This window comes from Salmo salar, chromosome 06, assembly GCF_965601325.2.
Source record: "Salmo salar chromosome 06, fSalSal1, whole genome shotgun sequence".
NCBI lineage: Eukaryota > Metazoa > Chordata > Actinopteri > Salmoniformes > Salmonidae > Salmo > Salmo salar.
In genome coordinates, this window is record NC_138296.1 from 8,396,627 (window position 1) to 8,424,383 (window position 27,757).

Consider the following 27,757-nt stretch of genomic DNA (forward strand, 5'->3'; position numbering starts at 1 on the left):
TATATTCTAAACCCTACCCAACAGAATGTTTCTAGTACAATATCCTAAACCCAACAGAATGTTTCTAGTACTATATCCTAAACCCAACAGAATGTTTCTAGTACTATATCCTAAACCCAACAGAATGTTTCTAGTACTATATCCTAAACCCAACAGAATGTTTCTAGTACTATATCCTAAACCCAACAGAATGTTTCTAGTACTATATCCTAAACCCAAAAGAATGTTTCTAGTACTATATCCTAAACCCAACAGAATGTTTTTAGTGCTATATCCTAAACCCAACATTGTTTCGAGAGCTATATCCTAAACCCAACAGAATGTTTCTAGTACTATATCCTAAACCCAACAGAATGTTTCTGGTACTATATCCTAAACCCAACAGAATGTTTCTAATACTATATCCTAAACCCAACAGAATGTTTCTAGTACTATATCTTAAACCCAACAGAATGTTTCTAGTACTATATCCTAAACCCTACCCAACAGAATGTTTCTAGTACTATATCCTAAACCCAACAGAATGTTTCTAGTACTATATCCTAAACCCAAAATAATGTTTCTAGTACTATATCCTAAACCCAACAGAATGTTTCTAGTACTATATCCTAAACCCAACAGAATGTTTCTAGTACAATATCCTAAACCCAACAGAATGTTTCTAGTACTATATCCTAAACCCTGTCCAACAGAATGTTTTTAGTACAATATCCTAAACCCAACAGAATGTTTCTAGTACTATATCCTAAACCCAACATAATGTTTTTAGAACTATATCCTAAACCCAACAGAATGTTTTTAGTGCTATATCCTAAACCCAACATTGTTTCTAGAGCTATATCCTAAACCCAACAGAATGTTTCTAGTACTATATCCTAAACCCAACAGAATGTTTCTAGTACTATATCCTAAACCCAACAGAATGTTTCTAGTACTATATCCTAAACCCAACAGAATGTTTCTAGTACTATATCCTAAACCCAACAGAATGTTTCTAGTACTATATCCTAAACCCAACAGAATGTTTCTAGTACAATATCCTAAACCCAACAGAATGTTTCTAGTACTATATCCTAAACCCAACAGAATGTTTCTAGTACTATATCCTAAACCCAACAGAATGTTTCTTGTACAATATCCTAAACCCAACAGAATGTTTCTAGTACTATATCCTAAACCCAACAGAATGTTTCTAGTACTATATCCTAAACCCAATAGAATGTTTCTAGTACTATATCCTAAACCCAACAGAATGTTTCTAGTACTATATCCTAAACCCAACAGAATGTTTCTAGTACTATATCCTAAACCCAACAGAATGTTTCTACTACTATATCCTAAACCCAACAGAATGTTTCTAGTACTATATCCTAAACCCAACAGAATGTTTCTAGTACTATATCCTAAACCCAACAGAATGTTTCTAGTACTATATCCTAAACCCAACAGAATGTTTCTAGTACTATATCCTAAACCCAACAGAATGTTTCTAGTACTATATCCTAAACCCAACAGAATGTTTCTAGTACTATATCCTAAACCCAACAGAATGTTTCTAGTACTATATCCTAAACGCAACAGAATTTTTCTAGTACTATATCATAAACCCAACAGAATGTTTCTAGTACTATATCCTAAATCCAACAGAATGTTTTTAGTGCTATATCCTAAACCCAACATTGTTTTGAGAGCTATATCCTAAACCCAACAGAATGTTTCTAGTACTATATCCTAAACCCAACAGAATGTTTCTAGTACTATATCCTAAACCCAACAGAATGTTTATAGTACTATATCCTAAACCCAGCGGAATGTTTCCAGTACTATATCCTAAACCCAACAGAATGTTTCTATTACTATATCCTAAACCCAACAGAATGTTTCTAGTACTATATCCTAAACCCAACAGAATGTTTCTAGTACTATATCTTAAACCCAACAGAATGTTTCTAGTACTATATCCTAAACCCTACCCAACAGAATGTTTCTAGTACTATATCCTAAACCCAACAGAATGTTTCTAGTACTATATCCTAAACCCAAAAGAATGTTTCTAGTACTATATCCTAAACCCAACAGAATGTTTCTAGTACTATATCCTAAACCCAAAAGAATGTTTCTAGTACAATATCCTAAACCCAACAGAATGTTTCTAGTACTATATCCTAAACCCTACCCAACAGAATGTTTTTAGTACAATATCCTAAACCCAACAGAATGTTTCTAGTACTATATCCTAAACCCAACAGAATGTTTTTAGAACTATATCCTAAACCCAACAGAATGTTTTTAGTGCTATATCCTAAACCCAACATTGTTTCTAGAGCTATATCCTAAACCCAACAGAATGTTTCTAGTACTATATCCTAAACCCAACAGAATGTTTCTAGTACTATATCCTAAACCCAACAGAATGTTTCTAGTACAATATCCTAAACCCAACAGAATGTTTCTAGTACTATATCCTAAACCCTATCCAACAGAATGTTTTTAGTACAATATCCTAAACCCAACAGAATGTTTCTAGTACTATATCCTAAACCCAACATAATGTTTTTAGAACTATATCCTAAACCCAACAGAATGTTTTTAGTGCTATATCCTAAACCCAACATTGTTTCTAGAGCTATATCCTAAACCCAACAGAATGTTTCTAGTACTATATCCTAAACCCAACAGAATGTTTCTAGTACTATATCCTAAACCCAACAGAATGTTTCTAGTACTATATCCTAAACCCAACAGAATGTTTCTAGTACTATATCCTAAACCCAACAGAATGTTTCTAGTACTATATCCTAAACCCAACAGAATGTTTCTAGTACAATATCCTAAACCCAACAGAATGTTTCTAGTACTATATCCTAAACCCAACAGAATGTTTCTAGTACTATATCCTAAACCCAACAGAATGTTTCTTGTACAATATCCTAAACCCAACAGAATGTTTCTAGTACTATATCCTAAACCCAACAGAATGTTTCTAGTACTATATCCTAAACCCAACAGAATGTTTCTAGTAATATATCCTAAACCCAACAGAATGTTTCTAGTACTATATCCTAAACCCAACAGAATGTTTCTAGTACTATATCATAAACCCAACAGAATGTTTCTAGTACAATATCCTTAACTCAATAGAATGTTTCTAGTACTATATCCTAAACCCAACAGAATGTTTCTAGTACTATATCCTAAACCCTACCCAACAGAATGTTTCTAGTACAATATCCTAAACCCAACATAATGTTTCTAGTACTATATCCTAAACCCATCAGAATGTTTCTAGTACTATATTCTAAACCCTACCCAACAGAATGTTTCTAGTACAATATCCTAAACCCAACAGAATGTTTCTAGTACTATATCCTAAACCCAACAGAATGTTTCTAGTACTATATCCTAAACCCAACAGAATGTTTCTAGTACTATATCCTAAACCCAACAGAATGTTTCTAGTACTATATCCTAAACCCAACAGAATGTTTCTAGTACTATATCCTAAACACAAAAGAATGTTTCTAGTACTATATCCTAAACCCAACAGAATGTTTTTAGTGCTATATCCTAAACCCAACATTGTTTCGAGAGCTATATCCTAAACCCAACAGAATGTTTCTAGTACTATATCCTAAACCCAACAGAATGTTTCTAGTACTATATCCTAAACCCAACAGAATGTTTCCAGTACTATATCCTAAACCCAACGGAATGTTTCCAGTTCTATATCCTAAACCCAACAGAATGTTTCTAGTACTATATCCTAAACCCAACAGAATGTTTCTAATACTATATCCTAAACCCAACAGAATGTTTCTAGTACTATATCTTAAACCCAACAGAATGTTTCTAGTACTATATCCTAAACCCTACCCAACAGAATGTTTCTAGTACTATATCCTAAACCCAACAGAATGTTTCTAGTACTATATCCTAAACCCAAAATAATGTTTCTAGTACTATATCCTAAACCCAACAGAATGTTTCTAGTACTATATCCTAAACCCAACAGAATGTTTCTAGTACAATATCCTAAACCCAACAGAATGTTTCTAGTACTATATCCTAAACCCTGTCCAACAGAATGTTTTTAGTACAATATCCTAAACCCAACAGAATGTTTCTAGTACTATATCCTAAACCCAACATAATGTTTTTAGAACTATATCCTAAACCCAACAGAATGTTTTTAGTGCTATATCCTAAACCCAACATTGTTTCTAGAGCTATATCCTAAACCCAGCAGAATGTTTCTAGTACTATATCCTAAACCCAACAGAATGTTTCTAGTACTATATCCTAAACCCAACAGAATGTTTCTAGTACTATATCCTAAACCCAACAGAATGTTTCTAGTACTATATCCTAAACCCAACAGAATGTTTCTAGTACTATATCCTAAACCCAACAGAATGTTTCTAGTACAATATCCTAAACCCAACAGAATGTTTCTAGTACTATATCCTAAACCCAACAGAATGTTTCTAGTACTATATCCTAAACCCAACAGAATGTTTCTTGTACAATATCCTAAACCCAACAGAATGTTTCTAGTACTATATCCTAAACCCAACAGAATGTTTCTAGTACTATATCCTAAACCCAACAGAATGTTTCTAGTACTATATCCTAAACCCAACAGAATGTTTCTAGTACTATATCCTAAACCCAACAGAATGTTTCTAGTACTATATCCTAAACCCAACAGAATGTTTCTAGTACTATATCCTAAACCCAACAGAATGTTTCTACTACTATATCCTAAACCCAACAGAATGTTTCTAGTACTATATCCTAAACCCAACAGAATGTTTCTAGTACTATATCCTAAACCCAACAGAATGTTTCTAGTACTATATCCTAAACCCAACAGAATGTTTCTAGTACTATATCCTAAACCCAACAGAATGTTTCTAGTACTATATCCTAAACCCAACAGAATGTTTCTAGTACTATATCCTAAACCCAACGGAATGTTTCCAGTTCTATATCCTAAACCCAACAGAATGTTTCTAGTACTATATCCTAAACCCAACAGAATGTTTCTAATACTATATCCTAAACCCAACAGAATGTTTCTAGTACTATATCTTAAACCCAACAGAATGTTTCTAGTACTATATCCTAAACCCTACCCAACAGAATGTTTCTAGTACTATATCCTAAACCCAACAGAATGTTTCTAGTACTATATCCTAAAGCCAAAATAATGTTTCTAGTACTATATCCTAAACCCAACAGAATGTTTCTAGTACTATATCCTAAACCCAACAGAATGTTTCTAGTACAATATCCTAAACCCAACAGAATGTTTCTAGTACTATATCCTAAACCCTGTCCAACAGAATGTTTTTAGTACAATATCCTAAACCCAACAGAATGTTTCTAGTACTATATCCTAAACCCAACATAATGTTTTTAGAACTATATCCTAAACCCAACAGAATGTTTTTAGTGCTATATCCTAAACCCAACATTGTTTCTAGAGCTATATCCTAAACCCAACAGAATGTTTCTAGTACTATATCCTAAACCCAACAGAATGTTTATAGTACTATATCCTAAACCCAACAGAATGTTTCTAGTACTATATCCTAAACCCAACAGAATGTTTCTAGTACTATATCCTAAACCCAACAGAATGTTTCTAGTACTATATCCTAAACCCAACAGAATGTTTCTAGTACAATATCCTAAACCCAACAGAATGTTTCTAGTACTATATCCTAAACCCAACAGAATGTTTCTAGTACTATATCCTAAACCCAACAGAATGTTTCTTGTACAATATCCTAAACCCAACAGAATGTTTCTAGTACTATATCCTAAACCCAACAGAATGTTTCTAGTACTATATCCTAAACCCAACAGAATGTTTCTACTACTATATCCTAAACCCAACAGAATGTTTCTAGTACTATATCCTAAACCCAACAGAATGTTTCTAGTACTATATCCTAAACCCAACAGAATGTTTCTACTACTATATCCTAAACCCAACAGAATGTTTCTAGTACTATATCCTAAACCCAACAGAATGTTTCTAGTACTATATCCTAAACCCAACAGAATGTTTCTAGTACTATATCCTAAACCCAACAGAATGTTTCTAGTACTATATCCTAAACCCAACAGAATGTTTCTAGTACTATATCCTAAACCCAACAGAATGTTTCTAGTACTATATCCTAAACCCAACAGAATTTTTCTAGTACTATATCATAAACCCAACAGAATGTTTCTAGTACTATATCCTAAACCCAACAGAATGTTTTTAGTGCTATATCCTAAACCCAACATTGTTTCGAGAGCTATATCCTAAACCCAACAGAATGTTTCTAGTACTATATCCTAAACCCAACAGAATGTTTCTAGTACTATATCCTAAACCCAACAGAATGTTTATAGTACTATATCCTAAACCCAGCGGAATGTTTCCAGTACTATATCCTAAACCCAACAGAATGTTTCTAGTACTATATCCTAAACCCAACAGAATGTTTCTAGTACTATATCCTAAACCCAACAGAATGTTTCTAGTACTATATCTTAAACCCAACAGAATGTTTCTAGTACTATATCCTAAACCCTACCCAACAGAATGTTTCTAGTACTATATCCTAAACCCAACAGAATGTTTGTAGTACTATATCCTAAACCCAAAAGAATGTTTCTAGTACTATATCCTAAACCCAACAGAATGTTTCTAGTACTATATCCTAAACCCAACAGAATGTTTCTAGTACAATATCCTAAACCCAACAGAATGTTTCTAGTACTATATCCTAAACCCTACCCAACAGAATGTTTTTAGTACAATATCCTAAACCCAACAGAATGTTTCTAGTATTATATCCTAAACCCAACAGAATGTTTCTAGTACTATATCCTAAACCCAACAGAATGTTTCTAGTACTATATCCTAAACCCAACAGAATGTTTCTAGTACAATATCCTAAACCCAACAGAATGTTTCTAGTACTATATCCTAAACCCAACAGAATGTTTCTAGTACTATATCCTAAACCCAACAGAATGTTTCTTGTACAATATCCTAAACCCAACAGAATGTTTCTAGTACTATATCCTAAACCCAACAGAATGTTTCTAGTACTATATCCTAAACCCAACAGAATGTTTCTACTACTATATCCTAAACCCAACAGAATGTTTCTAGTACTATATCCTAAACCCAACAGAATGTTTCTAGTACTATATCCTAAACCCAACAGAATGTTTCTAGTACTATATCCTAAACCCAACAGAATGTTTCTAGTACTATATCCTAAACCCAACAGAATGTTTCTAGTACTATATCCTAAACCCAACAGAATTTTTCTAGTACTATATCATAAACCCAACAGAATGTTTCTAGTACTATATCCTAAACCCAACAGAATGTTTTTAGTGCTATATCCTAAACCCAACATTGTTTCGAGAGCTATATCCTAAACCCAACAGAATGTTTCTAGTACTATATCCTAAACCCAACAGAATGTTTCTAGTACTATATCCTAAACCCAACAGAATGTTTATAGTACTATATCCTAAACCCAACAGAATGTTTCTAGTACTATATCCTAAACCCAACAGAATGTTTCTAGTACTATATCCTAAACCCAACAGAATGTTTCTAGTACTATATCCTAAACCCTACCCAACAGAATGTTTCTAGTACTATATCCTAAACCCAACAGAATGTTTCGAGTACTATATCCTAAACCCAAAAGAATGTTTCTAGTACTATATCCTAAACCCAACAGAATGTTTCTAGTACTATATCCTAAACCCAACAGAATGTTTCTAGTACAATATCCTAAACCCAACAGAATGTTTCTAGTACTATATCCTAAACCCTACCCAACAGAATGTTTTTAGTACAATATCCTAAACCCAACAGAATGTTTCTAGTATTATATCCTAAACCCAACAGAATGTTTTTAGAACTATATCCTAAACCCAACAGAATGTTTTTAGTTCTATATCCTAAACCCAACATTGTTTCTAGAGCTATATCCTAAACCCAACAGAATGTTTCTAGTACTATATCCTAAACCCAACAGAATGTTTCTAGTACTATATCCTAAACCCAACAGAATGTTTCTAGTACTATATCCTAAACCCAACAGAATGTTTCTTGTACTATATCCTAAACCCAACAGAATGTTTCTAGTACTATATCCTAAACCCAACAGAATGTTTCTAGTACAATATCCTAAACCCAACAGAATATTTCTAGTACTATATCCTAAACCCAACAGAATGTTTCTAGTACTATATCCTAAACCCTACCCAACAGAATGTTTCTAGTACTATATCCTAAACCCTACAGAATGTTTCTAGTACTATATCCTAAACCCAACAGAATGTTTCTAGTACTATATCCTAAACCCAACAGAATTTTTCTAGTACTATATCCTAAACCCAACAGAATTTTTCTAGTACTATATCATAAACCCAACAGAATGTTTCTAGTACTATATCCTAAACCCAACAGAATGTTTTTAGTGCTATATCCTAAACCCAACATTGTTTCTAGAGCTATATCCTAAACCCAACAGAATGTTTCTAGTACTATATCCTAAACCCAACAGAATGTTTCTAGTACTATATCCTAAAACCAACAGAATGTTTCTAGTACTATATCCTAAACCCAACAGAATGTTTCTAGTACTATATCCTAAACCCAACAGAATGTTTCTAGTACTATATCCTAAACCCAACAGAATGTTTCTAGTACAATATCCTAAACCCAACAGAATGTTTCTAGTACTATATCCTAAACCCAACAGAATGTTTCTAGTACAATATCCTAAACCCAACAGAATTTTTCTAGTACTATATCCTAAACCCAACAGAATGTTTCTAGTACTATATCCTAAACCCAACAGAATGTTTCTAGTACTATATCATAAACCCAACAGAATGTTTCTAGTACAATATCCTTAACTCAATAGAATGTTTCTAGTACTATATCCTAAACCCAACAGAATGTTTCTAGTACTATATCCTAAACCCTACCCAACAGAATGTTTCTAGTACTATATCCTAAACCCAACAGAATGTTTCTAGTACTATATCCTAAACCCAAAAGAATGTTTCTAGTACTATATCCTAAACCCAACAGAATGTTTCTAGTACTATATCCTAAACCCACCAGAATGTTTCTAGTACAATATCCTAAACCCAACAGAATGTTTCTAGTACTATATCCTAAACCCTACCCAACAGAATGTTTTTAGTACAATATCCTAAACCCAACAGAATGTTTCTAGTACTATATCCTAAACCCAACAGAATGTTTTTAGAACTATATCCTAAACCCAACAGAATGTTTCTAGTACTATATCCTAAACCCAACAGAATGTTTCTAGTACAATATCCTAAACCCAACAGAATGTTTCTAGTACTATATCCTAAACCCTACACAACAGAATGTTTTTAGTACAATATCCTAAACCCAACAGAATGTTTCTAGTATTATATCCTAAACCCAACAGAATGTTTTTAGAACTATATCCTAAACCCAACAGAATGTTTTTAGTTCTATATCCTAAACCCAACATTGTTTCTAGAGCTATATCCTAAACCCAACAGAATGTTTCTAATACTATATCCTAAACCCAACAGAATGTTTCTAGTACTATATCCTAAACCCAACAGAATGTTTCTAGTACTATATCCTAAACCCAACAGAATGTTTCTTGTACTATATCCTAAACCCAACAGAATGTTTCTAGTACTATATCCTAAACCCAACAGAATGTTTCTAGTACAATATCCTAAACCCAACAGAATATTTCTAGTACTATATCCTAAACCCAACAGAATGTTTCTAGTACTATATCCTAAACCCTACCCAACAGAATGTTTCTAGTACTATATCCTAAACCCTACAGAATGTTTCTAGTACTATATCCTAAACCCAACAGAATGTTTCTAGTACTATATCCTAAACCCAACAGAATTTTTCTAGTACTATATCCTAAACCCAACAGAATTTTTCTAGTACTATATCATAAACCCAACAGAATGTTTCTAGTACTATATCCTAAACCCAACAGAATGTTTTTAGTGCTATATCCTAAACCCAACATTGTTTCTAGAGCTATATCCTAAACCCAACAGAATGTTTCTAGTACTATATCCTAAACCCAACAGAATGTTTCTAGTACTATATCCTAAAACCAACAGAATGTTTCTAGTACTATATCCTAAACCCAACAGAATGTTTCTAGTACTATATCCTAAACCCAACAGAATGTTTCTAGTACTATATCCTAAACCCAACAGAATGTTTCTAGTACAATATCCTAAACCCAACAGAATGTTTCTAGTACTATATCCTAAACCAAACAGAATGTTTCTAGTACAATATCCTAAACCCAACAGAATTTTTCTAGTACTATATCCTAAACCCAACAGAATGTTTCTAGTACTATATCCTAAACCCAACAGAATGTTTCTAGTACTATATCATAAACCCAACAGAATGTTTCTAGTACAATATCCTTAACTCAATAGAATGTTTCTAGTACTATATCCTAAACCCAACAGAATGTTTCTAGTACTATATCCTAAACCCAACAGAATGTTTCTAGTACTATATCCTAAACCCAACAGAATGTTTCTAGTACAATATCCTAAACCCAACAGAATGTTTCTAGTACTATATCCTAAACCCAACAGAATGTTTCTAGTACTATATCCTAAACCCAACAGAATGTTTCTAGTACTATATCCTAAACCCAACAGAATGTTTCTAGTACTATATCCTAAACCCAACAGAATGTTTCTAGTACTATATCCTAAACCCAACAGAATGTTTCTAGTACTATATCCTAAACCCAACAGAATGTTTCTACTACTATATCCTAAACCCAACAGAATGTTTCTAGTACTATATCCTAAACCCAACAGAATGTTTCTAGTACTATATCCTAAACCCAACAGAATGTTTCTAGTACTATATCCTAAACCCAACAGAATGTTTCTAGTACTATATCCTAAACCCAACAGAATGTTTCTAGTACTATATCCTAAACCCAACAGAATGTTTCTAGTACTATATCCTAAACCCAACGGAATGTTTCCAGTCCTATATCCTAAACCCAACAGAATGTTTCTAGTACTATATCCTAAACCCAACAGAATGTTTCTAATACTATATCCTAAACCCAACAGAATGTTTCTAGTACTATATCTTAAACCCAACAGAATGTTTCTAGTACTATATCCTAAACCCTACCCAACAGAATGTTTCTAGTACTATATCCTAAACCCAACAGAATGTTTCTAGTACTACATCCTAAACCCAAAATAATGTTTCTAGTACTATATCCTAAACCCAACAGAATGTTTCTAGTACTATATCCTAAACCCAACAGAATGTTTCTAGTACAATATCCTAAACCCAACAGAATGTTTCTAGTACTATATCCTAAACCCTGTCCAACAGAATGTTTTTAGTACAATATCCTAAACCCAACAGAATGTTTCTAGTACTATATCCTAAACCCAACATAATGTTTTTAGAACTATATCCTAAACCCAACAGAATGTTTTTAGTGCTATATCCTAAACCCAACATTGTTTCTAGAGCTATATCCTAAACCCAACAGAATGTTTCTAGTACTATATCCTAAACCCAACAGAATGTTTCTAGTACTATATCCTAAACCCAACAGAATGTTTCTAGTACTATATCCTAAACCCAACAGAATGTTTCTAGTACTATATCCTAAACCCAACAGAATGTTTCTAGTACTATATCCTAAACCCAACAGAATGTTTCTAGTACTATATCCTAAACCCAACAGAATGTTTCTAGTACAATATCCTAAACCCAACAGAATGTTTCTAGTACTATATCCTAAACCCAACAGAATGTTTCTAGTACTATATCCTAAACCCAACAGAATGTTTCTTGTACAATATCCTAAACCCAACAGAATGTTTCTAGTACTATATCCTAAACCCAACAGAATGTTTCTAGTACTATATCCTAAACCCAACAGAATGTTTCTAGTACTATATCCTAAACCCAACAGAATGTTTCTAGTACTATATCCTAAACCCAACAGAATGTTTCTAGTACTATATCCTAAACCCAACAGAATGTTTCTAGTACTATATCCTAAACCCAACAGAATGTTTCTAGTACTATATCCTAAACCCAACAGAATTTTTCTAGTACTATATCATAAACCCAACAGAATGTTTCTAGTACTATATCCTAAACCCAACAGAATGTTTTTAGTGCTATATCCTAAACCCAACATTGTTTCGAGAGCTATATCCTAAACCCAACAGAATGTTTCTAGTACTATATCCTAAACCCAACAGAATGTTTCTAGTACTATATCCTAAACCCAACAGAATGTTTATAGTACTATATCCTAAACCCAGCGGAATGTTTCCAGTACTATATCCTAAACCCAACAGAATGTTTCTAGTACTATATCCTAAACCCAACAGAATGTTTCTAGTACTATATCCTAAACCCAACAGAATGTTTCTAGTACTATATCTTAAACCCAACAGAATGTTTCTAGTACTATATCCTAAACCCTACCCAACAGAATGTTTCTAGTACTATATCCTAAACCCAACAGAATGTTTCTAGTACTATATCCTAAACCCAAAAGAATGTTTCTAGTACTATATCCTAAACCCAACAGAATGTTTCTAGTACTATATCCTAAACCCAACAGAATGTTTCTAGTACAATATCCTAAACCCAACAGAATGTTTCTAGTACTATATCCTAAACCCTACCCAACAGAATGTTTTTAGTACAATATCCTAAACCCAACAGAATGTTTCTAGTATTATATCCTAAACCCAACAGAATGTTTTTAGAACTATATCCTAAACCCAACAGAATGTTTTTAGTTCTATATCCTAAACCCAACATTGTTTCTAGAGCTATATCCTAAACCCAACAGAATGTTTCTAGTACTATATCCTAAACCCAACAGAATGTTTCTAGTACTATATCCTAAACCCAACAGAATGTTTCTAGTACTATATCCTAAACCCAACAGAATGTTTCTAGTACTATATCCTAAACCCAACAGAATGTTTCTAGTACTATATCCTAAACCCAACAGAATGTTTCTAGTACAATATCCTAAACCCAACAGAATATTTCTAGTACTATATCCTAAACCCAACAGAATGTTTCTAGTACTATATCCTAAACCCTACCCAACAGAATGTTTCTAGTACTATATCCTAAACCCTACAGAATGTTTCTAGTACTATATCCTAAACCCAACAGAATGTTTCTAGTACTATATCCTAAACCCAACAGAATTTTTCTAGTACTATATCCTAAACCCAACAGAATTTTTCTAGTACTATATCATAAACCCAACAGAATGTTTCTAGTACTATATCCTAAACCCAACAGAATGTTTTTAGTGCTATATCCTAAACCCAACATTGTTTCTAGAGCTATATCCTAAACCCAACAGAATGTTTCTAGTACTATATCCTAAACCCAACAGAATGTTTCTAGTACTATATCCTAAAACCAACAGAATGTTTCTAGTACTATATCCTAAACCCAACAGAATGTTTCTAGTACTATATCCTAAACCCAACAGAATGTTTCTAGTACTATATCCTAAACCCAACAGAATGTTTCTAGTACAATATCCTAAACCCAACAGAATGTTTCTAGTACTATATCCTAAACCCAACAGAATGTTTCTAGTACAATATCCTAAACCCAACAGAATTTTTCTAGTACTATATCCTAAACCCAACAGAATGTTTCTAGTACTATATCCTAAACCCAACAGAATGTTTCTAGTACTATATCATAAACCCAACAGAATGTTTCTAGTACAATATCCTTAACTCAATAGAATGTTTCTAGTACTATATCCTAAACCCAACAGAATGTTTCTAGTACTATATCCTAAACCCTACCCAACAGAATGTTTCTAGTACTATATCCTAAACCCAACAGAATGTTTCTAGTACTATATCCTAAACCCAAAAGAATGTTTCTAGTACTATATCCTAAACCCAACAGAATGTTTCTAGTACTATATCCTAAACCCAACAGAATGTTTCTAGTACAATATCCTAAACCCAACAGAATGTTTCTAGTACTATATCCTAAACCCTGTCCAACAGAATGTTTTTAGTACAATATCCTAAACCCAACAGAATGTTTCTAGTACTATATCCTAAACCCAACATAATGTTTTTAGAACTATATCCTAAACCCAACAGAATGTTTTTAGTGCTATATCCTAAACCCAACATTGTTTCTAGAGCTATATCCTAAACCCAACAGAATGTTTCTAGTACTATATCCTAAACCCAACAGAATGTTTCTAGTACTATATCCTAAACCCAACAGAATGTTTCTAGTACTATATCCTAAACCCAACAGAATGTTTCTAGTACTATATCCTAAACCCAACAGAATGTTTCTAGTACAATATCCTAAACCCAACAGAATGTTTCTAGTACTATATCCTAAACCCAACAGAATGTTTCTAGTACTATATCCTAAACCCAACAGAATGTTTCTTGTACAATATCCTAAACCCAACAGAATGTTTCTAGTACTATATCCTAAACCCAACAGAATGTTTCTAGTACTATATCCTAAACCCAACAGAATGTTTCTAGTACTATATCCTAAACCCAACAGAATGTTTCTAGTACTATATCCTAAACCCAACAGAATGTTTCTAGTACTATATCCTAAACCCAACAGAATGTTTCTAGTACTATATCCTAAACCCAACAGAATGTTTCTAGTACTATATCCTAAACCCAACAGAATTTTTCTAGTACTATATCATAAACCCAACAGAATGTTTCTAGTACTATATCCTAAACCCAACAGAATGTTTTTAGTGCTATATCCTAAACCCAACATTGTTTCGAGAGCTATATCCTAAACCCAACAGAATGTTTCTAGTACTATATCCTAAACCCAACAGAATGTTTCTAGTACTATATCCTAAACCCAACAGAATGTTTATAGTACTATATCCTAAACCCAGCGGAATGTTTCCAGTACTATATCCTAAACCCAACAGAATGTTTCTAGTACTATATCCTAAACCCAACAGAATGTTTCTAGTACTATATCCTAAACCCAACAGAATGTTTCTAGTACTATATCTTAAACCCAACAGAATGTTTCTAGTACTATATCCTAAACCCTACCCAACAGAATGTTTCTAGTACTATATCCTAAACCCAACAGAATGTTTCTAGTACTATATCCTAAACCCAAAAGAATGTTTCTAGTACTATATCCTAAACCCAACAGAATGTTTCTAGTACTATATCCTAAACCCAACAGAATGTTTCTAGTACAATATCCTAAACCCAACAGAATGTTTCTAGTACTATATCCTAAACCCTACCCAACAGAATGTTTTTAGTACAATATCCTAAACCCAACAGAATGTTTCTAGTATTATATCCTAAACCCAACAGAATGTTTTTAGAACTATATCCTAAACCCAACAGAATGTTTTTAGTTCTATATCCTAAACCCAACATTGTTTCTAGAGCTATATCCTAAACCCAACAGAATGTTTCTAGTACTATATCCTAAACCCAACAGAATGTTTCTAGTACTATATCCTAAACCCAACAGAATGTTTCTAGTACTATATCCTAAACCCAACAGAATGTTTCTAGTACTATATCCTAAACCCAACAGAATGTTTCTAGTACTATATCCTAAACCCAACAGAATGTTTCTAGTACAATATCCTAAACCCAACAGAATATTTCTAGTACTATATCCTAAACCCAACAGAATGTTTCTAGTACTATATCCTAAACCCTACCCAACAGAATGTTTCTAGTACTATATCCTAAACCCTACAGAATGTTTCTAGTACTATATCCTAAACCCAACAGAATGTTTCTAGTACTATATCCTAAACCCAACAGAATTTTTCTAGTACTATATCCTAAACCCAACAGAATTTTTCTAGTACTATATCATAAACCCAACAGAATGTTTCTAGTACTATATCCTAAACCCAACAGAATGTTTTTAGTGCTATATCCTAAACCCAACATTGTTTCTAGAGCTATATCCTAAACCCAACAGAATGTTTCTAGTACTATATCCTAAACCCAACAGAATGTTTCTAGTACTATATCCTAAAACCAACAGAATGTTTCTAGTACTATATCCTAAACCCAACAGAATGTTTCTAGTACTATATCCTAAACCCAACAGAATGTTTCTAGTACTATATCCTAAACCCAACAGAATGTTTCTAGTACAATATCCTAAACCCAACAGAATGTTTCTAGTACTATATCCTAAACCCAACAGAATGTTTCTAGTACAATATCCTAAACCCAACAGAATTTTTCTAGTACTATATCCTAAACCCAACAGAATGTTTCTAGTACTATATCCTAAACCCAACAGAATGTTTCTAGTACTATATCATAAACCCAACAGAATGTTTCTAGTACAATATCCTTAACTCAATAGAATGTTTCTAGTACTATATCCTAAACCCAACAGAATGTTTCTAGTACTATATCCTAAACCCTACCCAACAGAATGTTTCTAGTACTATATCCTAAACCCAACAGAATGTTTCTAGTACTATGTCCTAAACCCAAAAGAATGTTTCTAGTACTATATCCTAAACCCAACAGAATGTTTCTAGTACTATATCCTAAACCCAACAGAATGTTTCTAGTACAATATCCTAAACCCAACAGAATGTTTCTAGTACTATATCCTAAACCCTACCCAACAGAATGTTTTTAGTACAATATCCTAAACCCAACAGAATGTTTCTAGTACTATATCCTAAACCCAACAGAATGTTTTTAGAACTATATCCTAAACCCAACAGAATGTTTTTAGTGCTATATCCTAAACCCAACATTGTTTCTAGAGCTATATCCTAAACCCAACAGAATGTTTCTAGTACTATATCCTAAACCCAACAGAATGTTTCTAGTACTATATCCTAAACCCAACAGAATGTTTCTAGTACTATATCCTAAACCCAACAGAATGTTTCTAGTACTATATCCTAAACCCAACAGAATGTTTCTAGTACAATATCCTAAACCCAACAGAATATTTCTAGTACTATATCCTAAAACCAACAGAATGTTTCTAGTACTATATCCTAAACCCTACCCAACAGAATGTTTCTAGTACAATATCCTAAACCCAACAGAATGTTTCTAGTACTATATCCTAAACCCAACAGAATGTTTCTAGTACTATATCCTAAACCCAACAGAATTTTTCTAGTACTATATCATAAACCCAACAGAATGTTTCTAGTACTATATCCTAAACCCAACAGAATGTTTTTAGTGCTATATCCTAAACCCAACATTGTTTCTAGAGCTATATCCTAAACCCAACAGAATGTTTCTAGTACTATATCCTAAACCCAACAGAATGTTTCTAGTACTATATCCTAAACCCAACAGAATGTTTCTAGTACTATATCCTAAACCCAACAGAATGTTTCTAGTACTATATCCTAAACCCAACAGAATGTTTCTAGTACTATATCCTAAACCCAACAGAATGTTTCTAGTACAATATCCTAAACCCAACAGAATGTTTCTAGTACTATATCCTAAACCCAACAGAATGTTTCTAGTACTATATCCTAAACCCTACCCAACAGAATGTTTCTAGTACAATATCCTAAACCCAACAGAATTTTTCTAGTACTATATCCTAAACCCAACAGAATGTTTCTAGTACTATATCCTAAACCCAACAGAATGTTTCTAGTACTATATCATAAACCCAACAGAATGTTTCTAGTACAATATCCTTAACTCAATAGAATGTTTCTAGTACTATATCCTAAACCCAACAGAATGTTTCTAGTACTATATCCTAAACCCTACCCAACAGAATGTTTCTAGTACAATATCCTAAACCCAACAGAATGTTTCTAGTACTATATCCTAAACCCAACAGAATGTTTCTAGTACTATATCCTAAACCCAACAGAATGTTCCTATTACTATATCCTAAACCCAACAGAATGTTTCTAGTACTATATCCTAAACCCTACCCAACAGAATGTTTCTAGTACAATATCCTAAACCCAACAGAATGTTTCTAGTACTATATCCTAAACCCAACAGAATGTTTCTAGTACAATATCCTAAACCCAACAGAATGTTTCTAGTACTATATCCTAAACCCAACAGAATGTTTCTAGTACTATATCCTAAACCCAACAGAATGTTTCTTGTACAATATCCTAAACCCAACAGAATGTTTCTAGTACTATATCCTAAACCCAACAGAATGTTTCTAGTACTATATCCTAAACCCAACAGAATGTTTCTACTACTATATCCTAAACCCAACAGAATGTTTCTAGTACTATATCCTAAACCCAACAGAATGTTTCTAGTACTATATCCTAAACCCAACAGAATGTTTCTAGTACTATATCCTAAACCCAACAGAATGTTTCTAGTACTATATCCTAAACCCAACAGAATGTTTCTAGTACTATATCCTAAACCCAACAGAATTTTTCTAGTACTATATCATAAACCCAACAGAATGTTTCTAGTACTATATCCTAAACCCAACAGAATGTTTTTAGTGCTATATCCTAAACCCAACATTGTTTCGAGAGCTATATCCTAAACCCAACAGAATGTTTCTAGTACTATATCCTAAACCCAACAGAATGTTTCTAGTACTATATCCTAAACCCAACAGAATGTTTATAGTACTATATCCTAAACCCAACAGAATGTTTCTAGTACTATATCCTAAACCCAACAGAATGTTTCTAGTACTATATCCTAAACCCAACAGAATGTTTCTAGTACTATATCTTAAACCCAACAGAATGTTTCTAGTACTATATCCTAAACCCTACCCAACAGAATGTTTCTAGTACTATATCCTAAACCCAACAGAATGTTTCTAGTACTATATCCTAAACCCAAAAGAATGTTTCTAGTACTATATCCTAAACCCAACAGAATGTTTCTAGTACTATATCCTAAACCCAACAGAATGTTTCTAGTACAATATCCTAAACCCAACAGAATGTTTCTAGTACTATATCCTAAACCCTACCCAACAGAATGTTTTTAGTACAATATCCTAAACCCAACAGAATGTTTCTAGTATTATATCCTAAACCCAACAGAATGTTTTTAGAACTATATCCTAAACCCAACAGAATGTTTTTAGTTCTATATCCTAAACCCAACATTGTTTCTAGAGCTATATCCTAAACCCAACAGAATGTTTCTAGTACTATATCCTAAACCCAACAGAATGTTTCTAGTACTATATCCTAAACCCAACAGAATGTTTCTAGTACTATATCCTAAACCCAACAGAATGTTTCTTGTACTATATCCTAAACCCAACAGAATGTTTCTAGTACTATATCCTAAACCCAACAGAATGTTTCTAGTACAATATCCTAAACCCAACAGAATATTTCTAGTACTATATCCTAAACCCAACAGAATGTTTCTAGTACTATATCCTAAACCCTACCCAACAGAATGTTTCTAGTACTATATCCTAAACCCTACAGAATGTTTCTAGTACTATATCCTAAACCCAACAGAATGTTTCTAGTACTATATCCTAAACCCAACAGAATTTTTCTAGTACTATATCCTAAACCCAACAGAATTTTTCTAGTACTATATCATAAACCCAACAGAATGTTTCTAGTACTATATCCTAAACCCAACAGAATGTTTTTAGTGCTATATCCTAAACCCAACATTGTTTCTAGAGCTATATCCTAAACCCAACAGAATGTTTCTAGTACTATATCCTAAACCCAACAGAATGTTTCTAGTACTATATCCTAAAACCAACAGAATGTTTCTAGTACTATATCCTAAACCCAACAGAATGTTTCTAGTACTATATCCTAAACCCAACAGAATGTTTCTAGTACTATATCCTAAACCCAACAGAATGTTTCTAGTACAATATCCTAAACCCAACAGAATGTTTCTAGTACTATATCCTAAACCCAACAGAATGTTTCTAGTACAATATCCTAAACCCAACAGAATTTTTCTAGTACTATATCCTAAACCCAACAGAATGTTTCTAGTACTATATCCTAAACCCAACAGAATGTTTCTAGTACTATATCATAAACCCAACAGAATGTTTCTAGTACAATATCCTTAACTCAATAGAATGTTTCTAGTACTATATCCTAAACCCAACAGAATGTTTCTAGTACTATATCCTAAACCCTACCCAACAGAATGTTTCTAGTACTATATCCTAAACCCAACAGAATGTTTCTAGTACTATATCCTAAACCCAAAAGAATGTTTCTAGTACTATATCCTAAACCCAACAGAATGTTTCTAGTACTATATCCTAAACCCAACAGAATGTTTCTAGTACAATATCCTAAACCCAACAGAATGTTTCTAGTACTATATCCTAAACCCTACCCAACAGAATGTTTTTAGTACAATATCCTAAACCCAACAGAATGTTTCTAGTACTATATCCTAAACCCAACAGAATGTTTTTAGAACTATATCCTAAACCCAACAGAATGTTTCTAGTACTATATCCTAAACCCAACAGAATGTTTCTAGTACAATATCCTAAACCCAACAGAATGTTTCTAGTACTATATCCTAAACCCTACACAACAGAATGTTTTTAGTACAATATCCTAAACCCAACAGAATGTTTCTAGTATTATATCCTAAACCCAACAGAATGTTTTTAGAACTATATCCTAAACCCAACAGAATGTTTTTAGTTCTATATCCTAAACCCAACATTGTTTCTAGAGCTATATCCTAAACCCAACAGAATGTTTCTAGTACTATATCCTAAACCCAACAGAATGTTTCTAGTACTATATCCTAAACCCAACAGAATGTTTCTAGTACTATATCCTAAACCCAACAGAATGTTTCTTGTACTATATCCTAAACCCAACAGAATATTTCTAGTACTATATCCTAAACCCAACAGAATGTTTCTAGTACTATATCCTAAACCCTACCCAACAGAATGTTTCTAGTACTATATCCTAAACCCTACAGAATGTTTCTAGTACTATATCCTAAACCCAACAGAATGTTTCTAGTACTATATCCTAAACCCAACAGAATTTTTCTAGTACTATATCCTAAACCCAACAGAATTTTTCTAGTACTATATCATAAACCCAACAGAATGTTTCTAGTACTATATCCTAAACCCAACAGAATGTTTTTAGTGCTATATCCTAAACCCAACATTGTTTCTAGAGCTATATCCTAAACCCAACAGAATGTTTCTAGTACTATATCCTAAACCCAACAGAATGTTTCTAGTACTATATCCTAAAACCAACAGAATGTTTCTAGTACTATATCCTAAACCCAACAGAATGTTTCTAGTACTATATCCTAAACCCAACAGAATGTTTCTAGTACTATATCCTAAACCCAACAGAATGTTTCTAGTACAATATCCTAAACCCAACAGAATGTTTCTAGTACTATATCCTAAACCCAACAGAATGTTTCTAGTACAATATCCTAAACCCAACAGAATTTTTCTAGTACTATATCCTAAACCCAACAGAATGTTTCTAGTACTATATCCTAAACCCAACAGAATGTTTCTAGTACTATATCATAAACCCAACAGAATGTTTCTAGTACAATATCCTTAACTCAATAGAATGTTTCTAGTACTATATCCTAAACCCAACAGAATGTTTCTAGTACTATATCCTAAACCCTACCCAACAGAATGTTTCTAGTACTATATCCTAAACCCAACAGAATGTTTCTAGTACTATATCCTAAACCCAAAAGAATGTTTCTAGTACTATATCCTAAACCCAACAGAATGTTTCTAGTACTATATCCTAAACCCAACAGAATGTTTCTAGTACTATATCCTAAACCCTACCCAACAGAATGTTTTTAGTACAATATCCTAAACCCAACAGAATGTTTCTAGTACTATATCCTAAACCCAACAGAATGTTTTTAGAACTATATCCTAAACCCAACAGAATGTTTCTAGTACTATATCCTAAACCCAACAGAATGTTTCTAGTACTATATCCTAAACCCAACAGAATGTTTCTTGTACAATATCCTAAACCCAACAGAATGTTTCTAGTACTATATCCTAAACCCAACAGAATGTTTCTAGTACTATATCCTAAACCCAACAGAATGTTTCTAGTACTATATCCTAAACCCAACAGAATGTTTCTACTACTATATCCTAAACCCAACAGAATGTTTCTAGTACTATATCCTAAACCCAACAGAATGTTTTTAGTGCTATATCCTAAACCCAACATTGTTTCTAGAGCTATATCCTAAACCCAACAGAATGTTTCTAGTACTATATCCTAAACCCAACAGAATGTTTCTAGTACTATATCCTAAAACCAACAGAATGTTTCTAGTACTATATCCTAAACCCAACAGAATGTTTCTAGTACTATATCCTAAACCCAACAGAATGTTTCTAGTACTATATCCTAAACCCAACAGAATGTTTCTAGTACAATATCCTAAACCCAACAGAATGTTTCTAGTACTATATCCTAAACCCAACAGAATGTTTCTAGTACAATATCCTAAACCCAACAGAATTTTTCTAGTACTATATCCTAAACCCAACAGAATGTTTCTAGTACTATATCCTAAACCCAACAGAATGTTTCTAGTACTATATCATAAACCCAACAGAATGTTTCTAGTACAATATCCTTAACTCAATAGAATGTTTCTAGTACTATATCCTAAACCCAACAGAATGTTTCTAGTACTATATCCTAAACCCTACCCAACAGAATGTTTCTAGTACTATATCCTAAACCCAACAGAATGTTTCTAGTACTATATCCTAAACCCAAAAGAATGTTTCTAGTACTATATCCTAAACCCAACAGAATGTTTCTAGTACTATATCCTAAACCCAACAGAATGTTTCTAGTACTATATCCTAAACCCTACCCAACAGAATGTTTTTAGTACAATATCCTAAACCCAACAGAATGTTTCTAGTACTATATCCTAAACCCAACAGAATGTTTTTAGAACTATATCCTAAACCCAACAGAATGTTTCTAGTACTATATCCTAAACCCAACAGAATGTTTCTAGTACTATATCCTAAACCCAACAGAATGTTTCTTGTACAATATCCTAAACCCAACAGAATGTTTCTAGTACTATATCCTAAACCCAACAGAATGTTTCTAGTACTATATCCTAAACCCAACAGAATGTTTCTAGTACTATATCCTAAACCCAACAGAATGTTTCTACTACTATATCCTAAACCCAACAGAATGTTTCTAGTACTATATCCTAAACCCAACAGAATGTTTCTAGTACTATATCCTAAACCCAACAGAATGTTTCTAGTACTATATCCTAAACCCAACAGAATGTTTCTAGTACTATATCCTAAACCCAACAGAATGTTTCTAGTACTATATCCTAAACCCAACAGAATGTTTCTAGTACTATATCCTAAACCCAACAGAATGTTTCTAGTACTATATCCTAAACCCAACAGAATGTTTCTAGTACTATATCCTAAACCCAACAGAATGTTTCTAGTACTATATCCTAAACCCAACGGAATGTTTCCAGTTCTATATCCTAAACCCAACAGAATGTTTCTAGTACTATATCCTAAACCCAACAGAATGTTTCTAATACTATATCCTAAACCCAACAGAATGTTTCTAGTACTATATCTTAAACCCAACAGAATGTTTCTAGTACTATATCCTAAACCCTACCCAACAGAATGTTTCTAGTACTATATCCTAAACCCAACAGAATGTTTCTAGTACTATATCCTAAACCCAAAATAATGTTTCTAGTACTATATCCTAAACCCAACAGAATGTTTCTAGTACTATATCCTAAACCCAACAGAATGTTTCTAGTACAATATCCTAAACCCAACAGAATGTTTCTAGTACTATATCCTAAACCCTGTCCAACAGAATGTTTTTAGTACAATATCCTAAACCCAACAGAATGTTTCTAGTACTATATCCTAAACCCAACATAATGTTTTTAGAACTATATCCTAAACCCAACAGAATGTTTTTAGTGCTATATCCTAAACCCAACATTGTTTCTAGAGCTATATCCTAAACCCAACAGAATGTTTCTAGTACTATATCCTAAACCCAACAGAATGTTTCTAGTACTATATCCTAAACCCAACAGAATGTTTCTAGTACTATATCCTAAACCCAACAGAATGTTTCTAGTACTATATCCTAAACCCAACAGAATGTTTCTAGTACTATATCCTAAACCCAACAGAATGTTTCTAGTACTATATCCTAAACCCAACAGAATGTTTCTAGTACAATATCCTAAACCCAACAGAATGTTTCTAGTACTATATCCTAAACCCAACAGAATGTTTCTAGTACTATATCCTAAACCCAACAGAATGTTTCTTGTACAATATCCTAAACCCAACAGAATGTTTCTAGTACTATATCCTAAACCCAACAGAATGTTTCTAGTACTATATCCTAAACCCAACAGAATGTTTCTAGTACTATATCCTAAACCCAACAGAATGTTTCTAGTACTATATCCTAAACCCAACAGAATGTTTCTAGTACTATATCCTAAACCCAACAGAATGTTTCTAGTACTATATCCTAAACCCAACAGAATGTTTCTACTACTATATCCTAAACCCAACAGAATGTTTCTAGTACTATATCCTAAACCCAACAGAATGTTTCTAGTACTATATCCTAAACCCAACAGAATGTTTCTAGTACTATATCCTAAACCCAACAGAATGTTTCTAGTACTATATCCTAAACCCAACAGAATGTTTCTAGTACTATATCCTAAACCCAACAGAATGTTTCTAGTACTATATCCTAAACCCAACAGAATGTTTCTAGTACTATATCCTAAACCCAACAGAATTTTTCTAGTACTATATCATAAACCCAACAGAATGTTTCTAGTACTATATCCTAAACCCAACAGAATGTTTTTAGTGCTATATCCTAAACCCAACATTGTTTCGAGAGCTATATCCTAAACCCAACAGAATGTTTCTAGTACTATATCCTAAACCCAACAGAATGTTTCTAGTACTATATCCTAAACCCAACAGAATGTTTATAGTACTATATCATAAACCCAACAGAATGTTTCTAGTACAATATCCTTAACTCAATAGAATGTTTCTAGTACTATATCCTAAACCCAACAGAATGTTTCTAGTACTATATCCTAAACCCTACCCAACAGAATGTTTCTAGTACTATATCCTAAACCCAACAGAATGTTTCTAGTACTATATCCTAAACCCAAAAGAATGTTTCTAGTACTATATCCTAAACCCAACAGAATGTTTCTAGTACTATATCCTAAACCCAACAGAATGTTTCTAGTACAATATCCTAAACCCAACAGAATGTTTCTAGTACTATATCCTAAACCCTACCCAACAGAATGTTTTTAGTACAATATCCTAAACCCAACAGAATGTTTCTAGTACTATATCCTAAACCCAACAGAATGTTTTTAGAACTATATCCTAAACCCAACAGAATGTTTCTAGTACTATATCCTAAACCCAACAGAATGTTTCTAGTACTATATCCTAAACCCAACAGAATGTTTCTTGTACAATATCCTAAACCCAACAGAATGTTTCTAGTACTATATCCTAAACCCAACAGAATGTTTCTAGTACTATATCCTAAACCCAACAGAATGTTTCTAGTACTATATCCTAAACCCAACAGAATGTTTCTAGTACTATATCCTAAACCCAACAGAATGTTTCTAGTACTATATCCTAAACCCAACAGAATGTTTCTAGTACTATATCCTAAACCCAACAGAATGTTTCTACTACTATATCCTAAACCCAACAGAATGTTTCTAGTACTATATCCTAAACCCAACAGAATGTTTCTAGTACTATATCCTAAACCCAACAGAATGTTTCTAGTACTATATCCTAAACCCAACAGAATGTTTCTAGTACTATATCCTAAACCCAACAGAATGTTTCTAGTACTATATCCTAAACCCAACAGAATGTTTCTAGTACTATATCCTAAACCCAACGGAATGTTTCCAGTTCTATATCCTAAACCCAACAGAATGTTTCTAGTACTATATCCTAAACCCAACAGAATGTTTCTAATACTATATCCTAAACCCAACAGAATGTTTCTAGTACTATATCTTAAACCCAACAGAATGTTTCTAGTACTATATCCTAAACCCTACCTAACAGAATGTTTCTAGTACTATATCCTAAACCCAACAGAATGTTTCTAGTACTATATCCTAAACCCAAAATAATGTTTCTAGTACTATATCCTAAACCCAACAGAATGTTTCTAGTACTATATCCTAAACCCAACAGAATGTTTCTAGTACAATATCCTAAACCCAACAGAATGTTTCTAGTACTATATCCTAAACCCTGTCCAACAGAATGTTTTTAGTACAATATCCTAAACCCAACAGAATGTTTCTAGTACTATATCCTAAACCCAACATAATGTTTTTAGAACTATATCCTAAACCCAACAGAATGTTTTTAGTGCTATATCCTAAACCCAACATTGTTTCTAGAGCTATATCCTAAACCCAACAGAATGTTTCTAGTACTATATCCTAAACCCAACAGAATGTTTCTAGTACTATATCCTAAACCCAACAGAATGTTTCTAGTACTATATCCTAAACCCAACAGAATGTTTCTAGTACTATATCCTAAACCCAACAGAATGTTTCTAGTACTATATCCTAAACCCAACAGAATGTTTCTAGTACTATATCCTAAACCCAACAGAATGTTTCTAGTACAATATCCTAAACCCAACAGAATGTTTCTAGTACTATATCCTAAACCCAACAGAATGTTTCTAGTACTATATCCTAAACCCTACCCAACAGAATGTTTTTAGTACAATATCCTAAACCCAACAGAATGTTTCTAGTACTATATCCTAAACCCAACAGAATGTTTTTAGAACTATATCCTAAACCCAACAGAATGTTTCTAGTACTATATCCTAAACCCAACAGAATGTTTCTAGTACTATATCCTAAACCCAACAGAATGTTTCTTGTACAATATCCTAAACCCAACAGAATGTTTCTAGTACTATATCCTAAACCCAACAGAATGTTTCTAGTACTATATCCTAAACCCAACAGAATGTTTCTAGTACTATATCCTAAACCCAACAGAATGTTTCTAGTACTATATCCTAAACCCAACAGAATGTTTCTAGTACTATATCCTAAACCCAACAGAATGTTTCTAGTACTATATCCTAAACCCAACAGAATGTTTCTACTACTATATCCTAAACCCAACAGAATGTTTCTAGTACTATATCCTAAACCCAACAGAATGTTTCTAGTACTATATCCTAAACCCAACAGAATGTTTCTAGTACTATATCCTAAACCCAACAGAATGTTTCTAGTACTATATCCTAAACCCAACAGAATGTTTCTAGTACTATATCCTAAACCCAACAGAATGTTTCTAGTACTATATCCTAAACCCAACGGAATGTTTCCAGTTCTATATCCTAAACCCAACAGAATGTTTCTAGTACTATATCCTAAACCCAACAGAATGTTTCTAATACTATATCCTAAACCCAACAGAATGTTTCTAGTACTATATCTTAAACCCAACAGAATGTTTCTAGTACTATATCCTAAACCCTACCTAACAGAA